Raw genomic sequence first — 17,368 nt, 5'->3', positions numbered from 1 at the left:
CTACAGTATATCTCAAAAACGTAACATGTTACAGAAGTGAAAAATGGTATTTTTTTATCTCTATTACAAATAAAGAAACATGTACTTTTTGTTTTCGGAAAAACCACTTGGGTGGGGGAGGGGCCAGAAGTGACTGAAAATGGCGTTGAATTCTTTTAATTAGGATACTGATATCTCAAAAACTTAAGATGTTACAGACGTGAAATTTGGTATTTGAAATCTCCTTTAAAAATAAAGAAATACGCAGGTTTTTTTTTCGGAAATCTACTTAAAGTGGGGAGGGAAATATAAAAATTAGTTGAATTATTCGTATGAAGATACAATTATATCAAAAACGAAAGATTTTTCAGATGTGAAAATTGGTATGTGGAATCTGCTTTAAAAGTAAAGAAACACGTATTCTCGGAAAATCCAATTAAGGGGGGCGGAGGTGAAAGAATTGAAAAAGTAATTGAATTAATTGTTTGTGGATACTTACATCTAATAAAAACTAAAGTTGTTACTGATGTGAAAATTGGTAATTGGATCTCCTTTAAAAAGAAAGAAATGCGTTTGGGGGCGGGGAAATAATTTTGGGGGCAGGGGTGAAAAGAAGTTGAATTCCTTTTATGAGGACACATATCTCAAAAACTCAAGAAATTAGAGTCATGATCATTGGTATTTAGAAGATCCTTTACTATTAAAGAAACAAGTATTTTTTTGGCAGTTAATTCACTTGGGGGAGTGTGAAAGGAAGTGAAAAAGGTGATTGTTTTTGGGGGGATACTCATATCTCAAAACTGAAGGTAACAGGCATGAACATTGGCATTTGGAATCTCCTTTAAACATAAAGAAATGCCTTCTTTATTCTTGGGGGGGGGGGGGAGGTGGGTAAATCAACTTAACGTCGGTGGGGTGCAAAAGCAGTTGAGACCAATTAATTTTACTGTTCATAATGTACTTATTATGATCATTAACCGATCATTTTTAATCTTTCCTGAGTTCGTTTTCAAGAGCCATTTTTCCTTTGGAGAACTTAAAGTTAGAATTATAGTAGATTCTCCTGGCATATAAATAAAAATTTGAAATAAATGATAGGAATGAAATTGAGCATGCAATTGTTCACCTCCATAATAAGGTCAATAATGCACGGAAGTATATAATTCGTATCGCCAGAAATCCCGCGCACTTGCCTATGCGTGACAATGGTGCTGGTCACATTGTCAGCAATGACAAAGGCAGCAGATGTAATTTACCACCATGTAGCGGTCTTGCATCTTGCTGTGGGGTCCAGAACATCAATAATAATAATAATAATAATAATAATAATAATAATAATAATAATAATAATAATAATAATAATAATAACCTAAATTCAACTAATATCACCCACCCTAATAATAAAAATAATAATAACAATAATAATAATAACAACAACAACAACAATAATAATAATAATGTTCTGGACTGTTGTCAAAATGTGCGGACCGCACTGGAAACGGGTCCTGGCCGGGTAATGACTATGATTGCAATCCGGCCGCGGGTTCAGTACCGCCAAGGCACCCAATACGACACCACGCCGGATCTCCTAAAGGATTTGATCCATATTAAAAATGCTTATAGGAAAAGATGGCAAAGATTTAGGGACCCAACTGACCGGGTGGACTACCTGGACCTAGCCCGAGAAGTACAAAATCGATTGCTGGAAAGAAAGATTGAAAAATTAGAGGAACTTTGCCGTAATCTTTCAGAAAACGAGTCAGATCACGAATTTTGGCGGATTCTCTCAGAAAACGAGTCAGATCGCGAATTTTGGCAGATTATATGTAAAACGTTAAGCATTCAATTATATATTTCATTATAATGCCGTAGCGAAGCACGGGTATCTTGCTAGTAAATCTATAAAATAATAACTTTGAATGAGAAAAATATAAACAATAAAAATTCAGATATATGTCGCTAGTAAAAACAAAATAATTTTACTTGCCCATAAAATTTGCATATATGTATCGATGTATGGCAGTTACTGAAAAGAAATTTTCTACGTGCGGACTACTTAGGATAAAAAATATTCTGAGTTGTTAAAGAAACAAATTTAATAGATGATTTTATAGTTTTTATTTTCGAGAAAGAACATCTTCTCATTTTTGGTTCAGTATTTATTTGAAAAAGTAAAACCATTTGTAATACAGGAGAATATATGTAATTAAAAAACTTACAGTGTTACAACCCTGAAGGGCCTTGGCCTACCAAGCTGCCACTGTTCAGTCCAAAGGGTGATGCATAGTCAATGCAACGAATCCTCTTAGTTGTTATTCTTGGTTTTCTAGACCGGGGTTGCCATCTCACAGTCGTTCAGGCTGATTGGACCTCAAACCAGGTCCAGGTAAAAATTCCTGACCTGGCCGGGAATTGAACCCGTGGCCTCTGGGTGGGAGGCAGGCACGCTACACCTGGCCCACGGGGACTGTCATATGCTTAATGATAGAGAATATGCAAAAGTTGGAACTTTAGTAGTGGCAACACTGCTGTAGACACACCATGCAATGGAACTTAATAATGTCGCTTATAGCACATGTTAGTTATATACCTACCTTACCTCAGAGCATGTGAACTCTCCCTTCCCACATCACACGCATGTGAACTGGCAAGAGAAAGAGAGTCTCCTGTTACCTGGCAGTCTGAGGTAGTGTTGTAACGGTGTTTTTGAAACAGGAACAACGGAGTTGAATAAAGATTGAATGTGACAGAGTTTGTACAGTATGACAGTGGTCATCAAGATCTTCAAGAGGCTTGCAGGAAATATGCACAGTTGTCTTGATGGTATAGTGTTCCTTCTTTTTCTAGACCTTTCTTACTGTCCGGTGGAGAAGATTATGTAGATTGTTGGTCGAATTGTTCAGTTTTCATTTAGTTGGATAGTTTGGAGTACGATCTGTAACCGGCAGGGTTTGAGGGTATGTTGCCTAAAGAAATTGTTTGCATTTTAAAATGAAACTGTAAAGATTAAAAACTTACCCCTATCTAATTATTCGTTGTACAAATTTTATTCGGAATCATTAAGTCAGGAAGTTTGGTGTACTACATGTAACCGGTAGAGAAAACGTGTTTGTTAATTGAGAATACCTGGAAATGTGTTTTCTAAAGGAATTATTTATACTGTGAAAAACTTATTTAAAATTACCCCTGTCCTATTTGGTCTTGCTCCGATGTTTACGTGTTTCTATTTGTCTCTGCCGTCCTCGACCTTGTGTAATAGCTGTGTGACGAGGACGTTTTGCTGGCTTGGTTTGGAGGGGGAAGGGGAAGTGACGATGTGTTATCATTTGTTATATGCAGGGGTTGGCTTCTATTTGTGACGTAGCTGCTTTGTGATTGCTTCCTACTTTCGCTGGGCGTATTCGTTTGCCTTCTAATAATTCCATGTATCTCAATATGCGTTCAAACAAGGGGTTTCTTTGTTCGTTTGTTTCATTTAAATTTTTTTCCTTATTAAACAATGGTTCATGTTTGTGGGTTACTGTAGTCACGTCCTAGTTCGTGAACCATGGGCAATGGCTGAGTGGCCTAGTAAGTGGTCCTGAGAGTCGGGATACCAGTTGCTATGGAATGGGAGTGGGCACCTCGGACATATTCTGAGTCCTGGCCCTCCTTGTGCTAAGGCGGCTAGGACTATACAATCCACCGGTGGTCCTTAACCCTTTAGAGGAGAGATCCTCACTTGGACTATGTGCAAGTAGGGTAGCATCCTGCTTCATGAATTTACCGAGCTCAGAACATTTTAAGCAAGCCTCGGACCTATGGGAGTAATGGAGTCCCACTCCCATTTGACAGGCAGGGACTCCTTGGAAACAACTTGGCGAAAGTAGCAAGAATGATTGCTGGTACAAACAGGTGGAAACAATGGCAGGAGGGTACTCAGAATGAGGAGATAAAGACTAATTTAGGAATGAACTCGATGGATGAAGCTGTACGCATAAACCGGCTTCGGTGTTGGAGTCATGTGGGGCGAATGGAGGAGGATAGGTTATCTAGGAGAATAATGGACTCTGCTATGGAGGGTAAGAGAAGTAGAGGTAGACCAAGACGACTATGGTTAGACTCGGTATCTCACGATTTATAGATAAGAGGTGTAGAACTATATGAGGCCACAACACTAGTTGCAAATCGAGGATTGTGGCGACGTTTAGTAAATTCTCAGAGGCTTGCAGACTGAATGCTGAAAGGCATAACAGTCTATAATGATAATGTATGTATGTATGTGTGTGTGTGTGTGTATGTATGTATGTATGTATGTGTGTGTGTGTGTATGTATGTATGTATGTATGTATGTATGTATGTATGTATGTATTAAACATCTTATCCAGAAACATATGTATACTTTCCAAATTATTCATTAGTCTTCCTTTATTTAGACTTTTGATGATTGCAAGATCCTGATTGATATTTGTAAATTTGTGGCCTGTCTCTTTCATATGTTCGCCCATTGCTGAAAACTTCCTGTGTTTTTCTGCATTAACGTGTTCTTCGTATCTTATTGCGAAGTTGCGTCCGGATTGACCGACATATGTGGCCTGACGCTGATTACATGTTAACTTGTAAATTCCTGAATTTTGAAACTTTCCTTCACTATTCTCATTGACTTTGTTATGATTAAAGAACCTGTGTCTAGTATTGTTGGTCGTTGAAAACGCTATCTCAATGTCGTGCTTCCTAAACAAGTTAGTACCGGGCGAGTTGTCCGTGCGTGTAGAGGCGCGTGGCTGTGAGCTTGTATCCGGGAAATCGTGGGTTCGAATCCCACTGTCGGCAGCCCTGAAGATGGTTTTCCGTGGTTTCCCATTTTCACACCAGGCAAATGCTGGGGCTGTACCTTAATTAAGGCCACAGCCGCTTCCTTCCCATTCCTAGGCCTTTCCTATCCCATCATCGCCATAAGACCTATCTGATTCAGTGCGATGTAAAGCCCGTAGCAAAAAAAAACAAAAAAAACAAGTTAGTGATTGCAAAAATGTTCGGATTATTAAAAGGGAACCTCACGTATTTTTAGGTTCGTTCTGTTTGTTTAGTTAAACTCGTTTGCTGTTTATATTTGTGTTTGGTGATTAGTCCGTTGATCATTTTCGAATCAAAGCCGTTTAGGAGGGCTTGTTGTCGAATGAAAGTTAGTTCTTTATTCCTCTCTTTATCGGTTAACGGAATTTCGAAGCCTCTGTTAACAAAGCTGTGATAAGCGGATTTTTTCTGTGAATCAGGGTGTAAGGAGTTATTATGAATCGTGGTTGGAGTGAATGTTGGTTTTCTGTGTATCCCGAAGTAAAATAGGTTCCCTTTTCTAGTAGTAGTTGCATCTAAAAAATTGATCGAGTTATTTTTCTCTTCTTCAATAGTGAATTGTATTTTAGGGTCTAAATTGTTCAGGGTGTTGAGAATACTAAGACTATCGTTAAGGTCCTTGTTTATTATAGCGTATGCATCATCCACATAGCGTACCCACAGGTCTAGTACTTTAACGAGGTTTACAATTTGAGCATGTTCAAGGTGGTCCAGATATTAATTAGCTAATATATAGAAAAAGAAGGAACACTATACCATCAAGACAAGTGTGCAAGAACATTAACGGAAAATTGTCGAACTTAATAATATAACCAGTGCAAGTGACAACGAATGAAATCAAATGTTTTTAGTTTGGCATAGTTTTAAATTTGTATAATTTTAATCTTAACTAACAAACACAAACCCCCTCCTCCCATCCATCCTCCCGCACCACTTAAACGTCCCTTACTAACACATTCTAATTTTAATTACGAAATGTTTTATGCTTTTTTCACCTAAGCTTTAAGCGAAACAGCTGATGATGATTGCTAAGCAATAGAAACATGTTCTGTAAGTTTTTAATGGCATAAATTTAGCCGAAGGCTAATTAATAAAAAAGTATCGGTCAGGTGGAACCTTTTACTTAATTGTTATCTTATCTCTTTCGTATCAATTGTAATTAAATAAAACCCACTATTAAAGTCTCAACCCTCGTATTTCTGAACCGAATTCTATAAAATAATTACTCTGAATGAGAAAAAGAATAAAGATATAAATACACATTTATGTCATTGGTAAAAAGAAGGAAAATGACAAGACAATTTTACTTACCGCAAATTATTGAGCTGAAGACTTGTCACCAGATATATTGCATTGTTGTCCAAAGTTTTAGACCACTGTTGAAGCACTTATGAGTATGGTTGTATAATTGTAATAACAGATAACTAACACTTATCACTAATACACTCATGTTCATAAAAAACAGACCTTGAAGGACTATAGATAGGAACTTCATATTCACAGGACATGGTCATTAGTATTTCACATAAATTACCATTGCACATCCCGCTGTACCAAAAATTTGAGATTAAGATATTTTTTTCTAAACTTGCTTGAAATGTTAATTAACTTCCGTTTTCACGTAATCTCAGTCCAAAGTTAAAGTGTTAGATTAAAGCGCTCCTTTAGCCATGTGTGGAACCGTGATAAATTGGCGCAGCCTTTGGAAATCACTGTTATCAGCAAGCAGCAGTCACTGTCATGCTAGATGCTGTTGGTTAGTCAAGTCCACTGAACTGTAGGCAGTACCGGAATGACGGCTGTATTGGAGCGAAGTGCGGTTTCCGGCAAGACCAGCTGTGGAAATTCTAAGTTCCCATGGAGGGAATTAGATATTTTTCCATCAACAGAGCATATGAAAAATCAGATGTAAGGCTTTTCAGGCGTTTGCTCTATTAACCAACGTTTCGTCTTAGGTCCCAGGCCAGCTGTACTGGCTGTAGGCATACTTATCTCCAACCATTTGACCTGTGGAGTGATTATAGTTCATAGTCGGTGATAAAAAAACCCCAACTTTTCAAATAAATAAATAAATAAATAGAGATTTTCCCCAAATTTTAAATCCAAATGTAGTGTCTAACCCCTTCTAGGACTCATTAAGGATTAAAATAATCTTTAAAGTACTTAATTTTCATGAACGGTTCAGGAGTTAGGACCGTTTTAGTCGGGGTGGGTCGCTAGTTAACCTTAAAATATCCATTAAAATGAGTAATTTCTTATCGTATATCAAGCCTGCAACATTTCTACCATCATATTTTTCAGCGCCCGCAACAATGGCAGTCAATAATAATGATAATGAATTTAAAAATGTATGAATAATCCCATAATGAAATTAAATATGCTTTGTCCAGTCATTATCTGAAAAAGGAGAATCTTCACTAACGATAGTTAAATAGTGATGTCAGCTGTCTTAACCTATAGCTGCAGCGCTGTTACACCGGCTAGGCATTTCCATCTCGCAGCACCAATCGCTGCTTAGGAATCACACGGAGCGCGCAGACTGAAGAATATCTGCAGCTTCATTCACTGTTTTTGTTCCTGAGTTGCAATTTGTGCTACAAATTACATTTGTGTCAGTGATAATTGTTGTACTGTGAGTTACGGCGGACTACGTTCATTATGGCTGCTAAACGTAAGAAGCTGACTCTTCGACAAAAGATAGATATCATTAGTGATGTTGAAAGGGATAGCCAAAGTACCTTTGTTACAAATGTCAAAGAAATATGAATTGGCACCTTCTACACTGTTTGGCATCATGAAGCAGAAGGAAGCAATTCTGACCGCCAAAGTGGAATGCGGTTCTGGGGCAAAAACACGGCAGAATATTAGTTCTCCGCTGTACGAGTAACTGGAAAACATTTTAATGAAATGGTTTGTGGGAAAAGGCGTGAGAACGCTCCAGTTGACAGGAACACACTTAAACAAAAACTTGAGAAGTCGCACTTAAGCTGGATTTGGTCAATTTCCATGCTTCGAATGGCTGGTGCAATCATTTTAAAAAGCAGCACAATCTTTCGCTCGAAAACGTGCGGCGAGAGTATGGAAGTTAATGACGATAATGTTGTGTACTGGAAAAGAATACGTTACCTCGACTTCTTGAAGAATATGATGCCAAGGATATTTTTAACGCTGATGAAACGGGAGTGTTTTACAATTTGCTCCCGTCCAAGACATACGCTGTTCGCAGAGAAAAATGCCACGGAGACCAAAAAAGTAAAGAAAGACTGACTGTGTTGTTATGTTTTAACAGCGACGGGAGTGAAAAATTACCCCCAATAATAATTGGAAAATTTAAGAATCCAAGATGCTTCAAGAACACCCGTACACTCCCATGTAAATGTGATTGTAACAAAAGTGCGTAGATGAGATCGGAGACATTTCTAAAATTTTTACGAAGCTTGGATGCTGAGATGGGATCGGCAGGAAGGAAGATAGTGCTGGTGGTAGACATGTCCAGCTCATCCATATACATCTTTCCTGCGGAATATCAGAGTGGTTTTCTTTCCTCCTAACTGTGCTAGTCACCTGAAGCCTTTGGGCCTTGGCATTATTCATTTTGTGAAAGTGAAGTACAGGAAGGCCCTGGTTCAAAGAGCTATTTCTTTCCTCGAAAGAAATGAGGAAAAAAATTTGAATATACTCCAAGCCATCCATATGTTTCTAGTAACATGGCAACTAGTCACAACAGACACAATTCAAAACTGCTTTGGCCATGCAGGTTTTGGTGCCATTTCAGAAGTTTTTGATGAAGATGACACTACTGATGACATTAGGAAAGATTGGGGGTTGTATCAAAGGACTTGAGTGCCACAACATTTGAAGAATTTGTTACCTGTGATGATAATATCCCAACCTCAGCACTACAGATGGATGTTGGAGACCTTTGTGACGATGCAAAAAGACAAAGTACTGAAGAGGAAGAAGAAGGAGAAGAGGTTCCAGCAGAACCAACTTTGGGGCAGCAGTGGAGGAACTGGATATTGTCTGCCGGTACTTCTCCTCCTTCAACAATGATGAAGATCTCATCAACGGTCTCAACCAAATTGAGAGAAAACTTCTTTGCTCTTTCAATTTAAAACTGCAAGTCAGTAATACCTATTTCTCTTTTCCTTGTTGCTGGTTGTGCTCCCAATGGTCCACTAAGGAATTTGTTACGTTTGCTGTTTTGTAAATATTTTCTGTTATTCTGGTGTTAATTTGAGTATTTAGTATTAATATGTTCATTTATTATTTCTTGACATTACATTAGTTAAAGACATAAATGTATTATTATTTCTTGTTATATATAGCCTATTTTCTTTGAACCTCCTTTTAGGGAAACCCCCTTTAAAGGAAGAAATATCCAATCCTCCTGAGATTTAAAAAGGGGTTCTACTGTACTTGTTAATTAACAGATAAGAAGGGAATCATCTCTTTGCTTGATTTATAAAAACTTATCACTTCGTTTCTTTGCACTTTGCATTTCTGTACCAATGGAGGAACATAACAGGCTTGAAAAGTGAAAAGATTCCTAACTTTTCACTTTGCAAGCTAAATCTATAAAATGATGGTGGAACAAAATTGAATTGAAAAGTGCAAAGTGAAAAGTTGCAAAGTTCTTTCTTGGAACAGGCCCCAGGGCAACAGTCTGACATCCTATGACAAAAAGAAGGCATGTGTTCGTGCAGCAACATGTGGTCGCACATTGCCTCACTGAAATATGGTGTCTGGGGTGTCGTGCAAAAAGGATATGGCTATGGGTCGCAGGATGTCATTCACATAGGTCAAACTGGTCATAGTGCCCTGGACACTCACCAACTGTAATTTGTGTTCGTAACCAATAGCACCCCACACCATAAGGCCTTGAGTTGGCACTGTATGTCTTGTGTGAATGCAGTCAATGTGACGCCTCTCCCCCTGTCTGCGGCAAACCAAAATGCGTCCATAATTTTCAAACAAACAGAACCTGGATTCGTCCGAAAACATTATCTGCTGCTATTCATGTCCCCAGTAACTTCATTCCGTACACCATTGCAGTCTAGCATGTTTATGCACGATAGTCAAAGGTAGGCGGAAAGGTGGATGACGCACTGGTAACCAAGACCGTAATAAATGGCGATGGACTGTCACTCCTGATAGTGTATGGTGTGTTACACTGTTCCACTGTTGTGCCATAGTCGAGGAGGACACAGATCTGTCCTGCAATGCCATTCGGATGAGTTGTCGACCTTCTTGGGAGGGGGTGTCTGGGTGGTGTGACCAGACCCATCTCTTCGTGTTCTACGGCCTTCTGTGAACCATTCTGTACACACCCGATGCACTGCCGACACACTTCATCCCATACGAGCAGCAGTTTCCTGGATGGATGCATCACATTCTCTCATGCAAATAATGCGCCCTCTTTCATACTCACTCATCTTACGGTTTGGTTCTTGCATACGTCTACTCAAGTCACACCGATCCATTACCTTCGGTTTATAGCGACAGCAAGAGCCGCAGGCACATTGTACCAGTCGGTGGTGATGCAGCGAGATATCAATGTGGACCTTGAAACTGAGGGCCGACATGTTCAAATGCTAATCATTTCTTCAGAACGTACTAATGCACATGTTCTGTGAATATGAACTTCCTGTCTCTAGTCTTTCAAGGTGTTCTGGTTTTTATGAATGTGAGTGTACTTATTGTACCAGGAGTACATTTTCCCCGGCTTTTTAAACTGCGCGCCTACTCTACGGCCATCTATGCTAACGGATTTGAATTGTTAAACTCCCAAAAACTTCCTTCTTTTACAGTTAGATGGCTCTCTCATCGATTTGTTAGCGCACTCTTATACCTAGAAACAAACTAATTTACAAGGAAATCTTTATTTTGGGAGTTGGTGAATCTTTTTTGATGATTTTTTTTTTTTTTTTAGTGTACCGAAGTTATCAATACTTCAGCTGGTTCCTCCTCTGTTGTAATCTACCTATCAGATGCTTGTAAATATGTTCTCTAGCCAATCAAATGCCAGGGGGTGTGTATGGGAATTTAGCCTATCAGTAAATTTTTGTTCAATTTAATCTGGAAGCTTACCTTTGCAAACTATAAAAGCAGGGTACTTTAGGGCCGTCTTGTCTGAATTGCTCCAGTGCTTGGTAGTGCGACTTGACGGAGGCGCAGGAAGTCAGGTGTGTGGCCTGCTTGACGAAGATCCGGCGATACAAGGTAATGGCAGAATTTGCCTAAACATGTGATAGCGCCTGTAGGTAGTTAAGGGCAAGGTTTCAGCCATTTTCTTTTAATGTAATTTTGTAATTTGGTGGTTTAAATGTAAAATTTTTGGCGAAGTCTTAGGACTCTACTTCTATTCCCTACTGGGAAACATGTCATGTAAGGGAAACACTAGTGGTGACCCTCTGTCATCTCCCATTCAACCTTTCAGTTTTGTACTAAATTTTCAACCTCTAAATTTGGTAAATCTTGTCTTGATTTTAAATGCTCCTCCTTTAGTCACCCTTTGTAGTATAGGATTACCCTCTATGTCATTGGGCCTTTAAGCCCACTTAGGTAACAAGATATTAGAATCATTCCATATTGAGGGTTTTCACTTTTCAAAGGTAAAAAATTGAGTGTATCCTCCTACTTTCCATCGATTTAGATCAGTTTATGAACCCCTCTCACAATTTAAATGAAGTCAACGAAAAAAAGAACATTCTACTTGAAACACTCATTCCATATATTTGTCAGAACTTCCATAATATAAACAAACTCCATCTCCATCTCTCCAACTCTCCACCACTCCCCCTCCTCCCCTCCCCACCAGCCCTGCACCACCCCTTCCCCCTCCACTCCTTCCATCCTCGCAAACACAGCTGAGCCAACAATAGATTCCATCGCGCGAGACCGAGAGGACAACCAGCTTCTAAACACCGGAAGTTTAAAGCTTTCTTCTCATCCATTTCACACTTTTTACTTATTAGCCCAAGTTTCTCTCACAACCTCTTTTTTTTTTTGCCCATTACAGATTGGAACTCATTGACGGTTTCCACTAGGTCACTTACAGTTTACCATGCATCTGTCATCTCCTCTAACACAGCCTCTCAATTTTATGTCGCGGCCCTTCCGACCTTTTATAATAAGGCAAACCAACCAGCCAACATTACGAAACAATAACCAAGAATGGGACTGCTAGATTGAGAAGATATTGAGAATGCTGCTGTTCTAAAGTTTATAATTTCATCGGCGTTTTTTTCCATCACTTGTCACAGGCATTTCACCTGCTTGTTATCTCAGGCTTGGTTTCTTAAACTTTTTCGCTCCCGCTCCCCTCCTAGCCATCCAGTGTGAAAATGTTTCCACAAAGACAGACGTTTGGCCTGAATTCTCGACACAGTGATCTCATCCTGTTTTGAATTGTTATAAAACCAATATTTTGTTAACTAAGAGGTCCGCAACCTCACTATGTGCACTTATTGTTCATTTCCATCTGTATCATTTGTTTTCATTTCTTTTCTTCTTAGGTTAACACAGTTTTAAGTTTCAATTATGTTTTGTATTAACCTCTGTTTTCACTACATTGTATCACAGCGAGTTGTTTTTGGCTCCACATGATGTAAATATTGTATATTTTGCTAATTTTGTTTCTGTCATGTCTCTCTTTTGTTTTTTCATTTGTTCCTTCATTATGTTTTTTGGCATTATTTAGCTTGTATTATGTAAATTATTTCAACCCCTCCCCTTTTTTACACTGAAGATGGTTCAAACAAGCCGAAACATTTTTGAATTTGATTACTCCACGTAATGATGGAATTATATGATGTATTGAATAGGAGGATATACTCAATTTTTTTACCTTTGTAAAGCCCACTTAGGTTTCCAGAAATTTCTGTAAGGAGTGCTGGTGTTTTGCCTCCTTGGCTTTTGTTTATGGCCGGTTGTGTGCAACTTTTCCTTTTTACTCTTAAGGCCATGTAGTATGGGTAATTATGCCCCTGTTTATTCTCTATTATTCATAGGGTAACAATTTCCTTGTTTTAGTTTCCTTTGGGAATAGTGATTGATATTATTGTTAAGCAATGATAAGCCCAAGATGGGGCAGCCGTGTTTGAAAACTGTGGAGTGGGGCCACCCAGTGGATTGCCTTGTGTAATTTCAAGTGTGTCATAAGAAACTGATTGCCTCTTCGAGGCTAGATTCTTCGATTTTGGAGCTCAGACTCCTGTGTAGTGTACCTGCTCGGAGCAAATCATGCTCTTTCAAAATATTGTACCTGTCAGGAGCAATAATGCTCTTCTCTATGTAATTTAATGACTTGGTAATTATCTCAAGTTTTTGTATCAGATTTCAGGACTTCTAAGTCCAAGATCTTGTTAGAGGTAACGAGATCGTTATTAACCTTTTCAGTTGTTCTGTTATCGTATTAGATTTTCTATCTCTCAATTATAAGAAAGGAAAGAAAAAAAAAATTCCAAATTTTTTTTACGTTAAAAGTTGTTCTAACTAATCCCTTGTCCAGTTATTCAACCCAGACATTTCCTATTCCTCTGTGAACCACAGGAACTCCGTAACACTAATAATTACTCTACAGAAAATTATGCTTGTTGTTTAAAGGGGCCTAATATCTAAGGTCATCGGCCCTATACAGAAAATAAAAATATGTAAGCCTAATGCAACTTTTAAAATAATCTGAGTATTTTGTTGAAATAGGATTAACTTTAAATATATTTTGTTTATTTAGGGCACTAATGAAAAGCTGCACATTTAGTATGCAGGCCTTTATCGCGCTTGACGGACACAGTTTGTGACCTCTTCCTCTGTTGTGGAGAGCTACATGCAATGCACCATCTTTCTAATTTGCTTGACAGACGTTTTATGCCATACACAGGAATATTCATGATAATTTTTTGTCTGTTCTCAAACCATTTGGCACCCAGAGATTCAGTTATGCTCGACTAAAACTGGAGCCTAGTCATTTTCTTTCCATTACAGTTTTTAAAATAGAACAGATAAGAATTTAAGAGCATTCTCAAAATGATATTGAATGCACTTTTTTTTTCTTTTCAGAATTTTAAAATCCTACATTCATCTAAGTAAAAGTACACCATCATGTCATTTGTATCAGTGCCCTCAACGCCCCATATAACAGTTATAATCCAAGATCACATTAGGTTTTCTGTTTCTAGCAATTATAGTCGCTTCTGTTTCTATTGAAGCTCCACGTGCACTTATAAGAACCACCTAATTATTCTGAGATATTTTCTGTTTACCTCCCACTAGTATAATTAGCCGCTGTGTGAAATTTAGACGGCTTTTTCACAGCAGCTGGTAGTCCCTGGTATAGTGTCGGTAATAAATGTTCCAACTGAATATAAATGTTTTGCCAGGAGGATTAATTGTAAAATAATTATTAGCATAAATGTGAAAACCTTTTTTAAAATAATTCCCTAGAGTCAGATGTTTTGTCACTGCAGTGTAGGCCACTCCATTATTTTTGATTTCTTTTTTGTCTTTAATGGATTTTGCTCCTTGGTACGTAAAATACCCAATACAATACTTACTAACTGCATCGTACAACATCCAAAATTTTGTCCCGCACTTGTGATGGTGCTTATTCGGCATATATTGGAGTATTGCAAGTAATCAGCTTCATTTTCCGTATCAAAATTTAATCACTAAATTTTACACTATTGAGAATCTTCCACCGTTTTGATACTTTATTTTGCCTTTTGGCAAATTTTTTATTTATATGTTAACAGTACATGTTTCGTTCCTTGTTTAGGAACATCCTCAGCTGTTATAGTGGCTTAGGTGAATGGTTAAGATTTTAAAATACATAGATTTACAAATACATTGATTCACTTAAAAACTAAATACGAATTAAGATAGATGATATTAAAAACAGTGTGGGGTTAGTGTGTTACTGGTATGAGAGCAGATGATTACATGGTTGATTGACTTAAAACTATGTCTATTCATTAGAATAGTTGTTCAAAAAAATTTTTTTTTCACTTTGTTACATAAAAAGTCTGTATGCAATTAAAATTCTTTAAAAAATGTTTGACTTCATAACATTGTTCGAATTGTTGAAAGTTTTTCTTCCTTTCCTTCCAGGTAAGTTGTTGTATGTTGTGTGCTTGCTTATAGTGCTTTTGACTGAGTCTAATGTGGAAACTTTTGGAGCTGATTGCTGATCTATTAATGTGAAGGGAGCCTCGTTTCAAATTTCTGAAATGAAATAAAATACGGTAGTGGGAATTTGTTCGAAAGCTGTGTCTTTGCGTAGGGAGGAGCATACAACGGAATACACACACCATTACTTCACCAGACGCAAAGCAGCATTAAACGTCCCTCCAGGGTCACAGTAGAATCGGAATTCAGCTATAGCAAGGTAAATGAACTTTTTATACATTCTATATTACGCAAAGAAACAGCTTTCGAACAAATTCCCACTACCGTATTTTATTTCATTTCAGAAATTTGAAACGAGGCTCCCTTCACATTAATAGATCAGCAATCAGCTCCAAAAGTTTCCACATTAGACTCAGTCAAAAGCACTATAAGCAAGCACACAACATACAACAACTTACCTGGAAGGAAAGGAAGAAAAACTTTCAACAATTCGAACAATGTTATGAAGTCAAACATTTTTTAAAGAATTTTAATTGCATACAGACTTTTTATGTAACAAAGTGAAAAAAAATTTTTCGAACAACTATTCTAATGAATAGACATAGTTTTAAGTCAATCAACCATGTAATCATCTGCTCTCATACCAGTAACACACTAACCCCACACTGTTTTTAATATCATCTATCTTAATTCGTATTTAGTTTTTAAGTGAATCAATGTATTTGTAAATCTATGTATTTTAAAATCTTAACCATTCACCTAAGCCACTATAACAGCTGAGGATGTTCCTAAACAAGGAACGAAACATGTACGGTTAACATATAAATAAAAAATTTGCCAAAAGGCAAAATAAAGTATCAAAACGATGGAAGATTCTCAATAGTGTAAAATTTAGTGATATATTGGAGTAGTTGTGTATGGGATTTAGTTCCAACTAAATTTTCGTCTATGGATTGTTGATGATGAGGAGTATAATGATGTCTAAATAGCCTGTTAGCATGGTCTATAAGAGGCTGGAATTGAACACAGGTATCATAGGTTGGAGAGTGAGGAGAAGAAAGTTTACTGTTGTCAAGTAACTGAAATTTTTTTATATCTATTCCTTGAAAACATTTGACCAATCCAAGGGGTAATGAAATGGTCTACAATATTCTAGAAAGAAACAATAGGTTTTCTTATTAGTCCCATATTCAAGATGACAACAATGAATACCCATATTTCATTAATTGAAGTGCGACTCCAACATCGAGATGGGGAATTGGGTGACAGTTCATTACATGTAAAGAGTTGGTCAGCGTAGCGATTGGTCTCCGTGACTATAAGGTTTGGCAGAGAGAAAGTGAAAAATAAATTGAAATGAGATATGGGTGGAGAATCACATGGAGGGGCATGTTTGGATCTGGGAAGTTCCATGAAGAAGACAGGAGGTTGAGGAATGTTATCAGGTTCATTGGGAGGCATTTGCATAAAATGTTCTCCATAGACATTATCATCTTTGCCTTCATCATCACTAGTTTTATCTACAGTATTTACAGTATCTTCAGTGCTATTAGAAACAAATAAACGTCTCTTCTTTAGCTGTGGTGGTCGAGGAGGTCTATAATTTTATCACCACTCTCTGAACTAAAATCACTATTGCTATTCAATAAGAAATCATCTGGGTTAACTTTGCACTGTTCCAAATACTCCATTATTTTATAGTCATCAACAGCCACTGAAAAAATATCATGTGAACCACTTGCCATTTTGCTTTCACATATCCACTCACTGCAAGGAACAATCTCTTACTGCCCGGTTAGTGGTATTTCTAAACACAGGAAAGGACTCATGTGCAAGCTAGAACACCCTCTTAAAACTGTCAAAGCAAGGTCGGCACACAATAACTTGTAGCCTATTCACTATCCGTTGACGCAAGTGTGATAAACTGTTATAACTTGAAAACAATATTCTCCAACCCATGGGTAAATAATGCAAATATCGAGCTAAAATTATTATTATTATTATTATTATTATTATTATTATTATTATTATTATTATTATTATTATTATTATTATTATTATTATTATTATTACTTGTGATGTATATCCACTAATTAGTAAGTAAACGATTGCATTATTTGTGAGGTTATATCATGAAACATTTGCTGTATATAGATATTTATATGAGTTAATATTAGAACCTGTAATTAATATTATATAATTCATTATTACCTGCATTAATGATTTATAATCCACTACAGAATTGTGAAACACACTGTAACATCCAGAATGGTACTGGGTAGACGAGAACTCAGTAGAATATTCTCTACATTATATCTGGGCCTTAAGCACTCTTAGAATTTACTAGAAAATGTATCTTTCTAGAAGCCTGGCCAGGCACATATATAAAGAGGTGGTCTTGATGGAAGAGACGAGTTATTACTTAGTT

The 17,368-nt window shown here is 37.4% G+C and overlaps 1 protein-coding gene across 2 annotated transcripts in view; it reads left to right on the top strand.

Moving 5' to 3' along the window:
• LOC136862724 (protein XRP2) overlaps positions 1-17,368 on the top strand; it is a 304,026-nt gene that overhangs the window by 102,266 nt on the left and 184,392 nt on the right. The gene's annotated exons all lie outside the window — the stretch shown is intronic.

This window comes from Anabrus simplex, chromosome 2 (assembly GCF_040414725.1).
Source record: "Anabrus simplex isolate iqAnaSimp1 chromosome 2, ASM4041472v1, whole genome shotgun sequence".
In the NCBI taxonomy this organism is placed as follows: Eukaryota; Metazoa; Arthropoda; class Insecta; order Orthoptera; family Tettigoniidae; genus Anabrus; species Anabrus simplex.
This window is presented reverse-complemented; position numbering and strand designations above follow the sequence as displayed.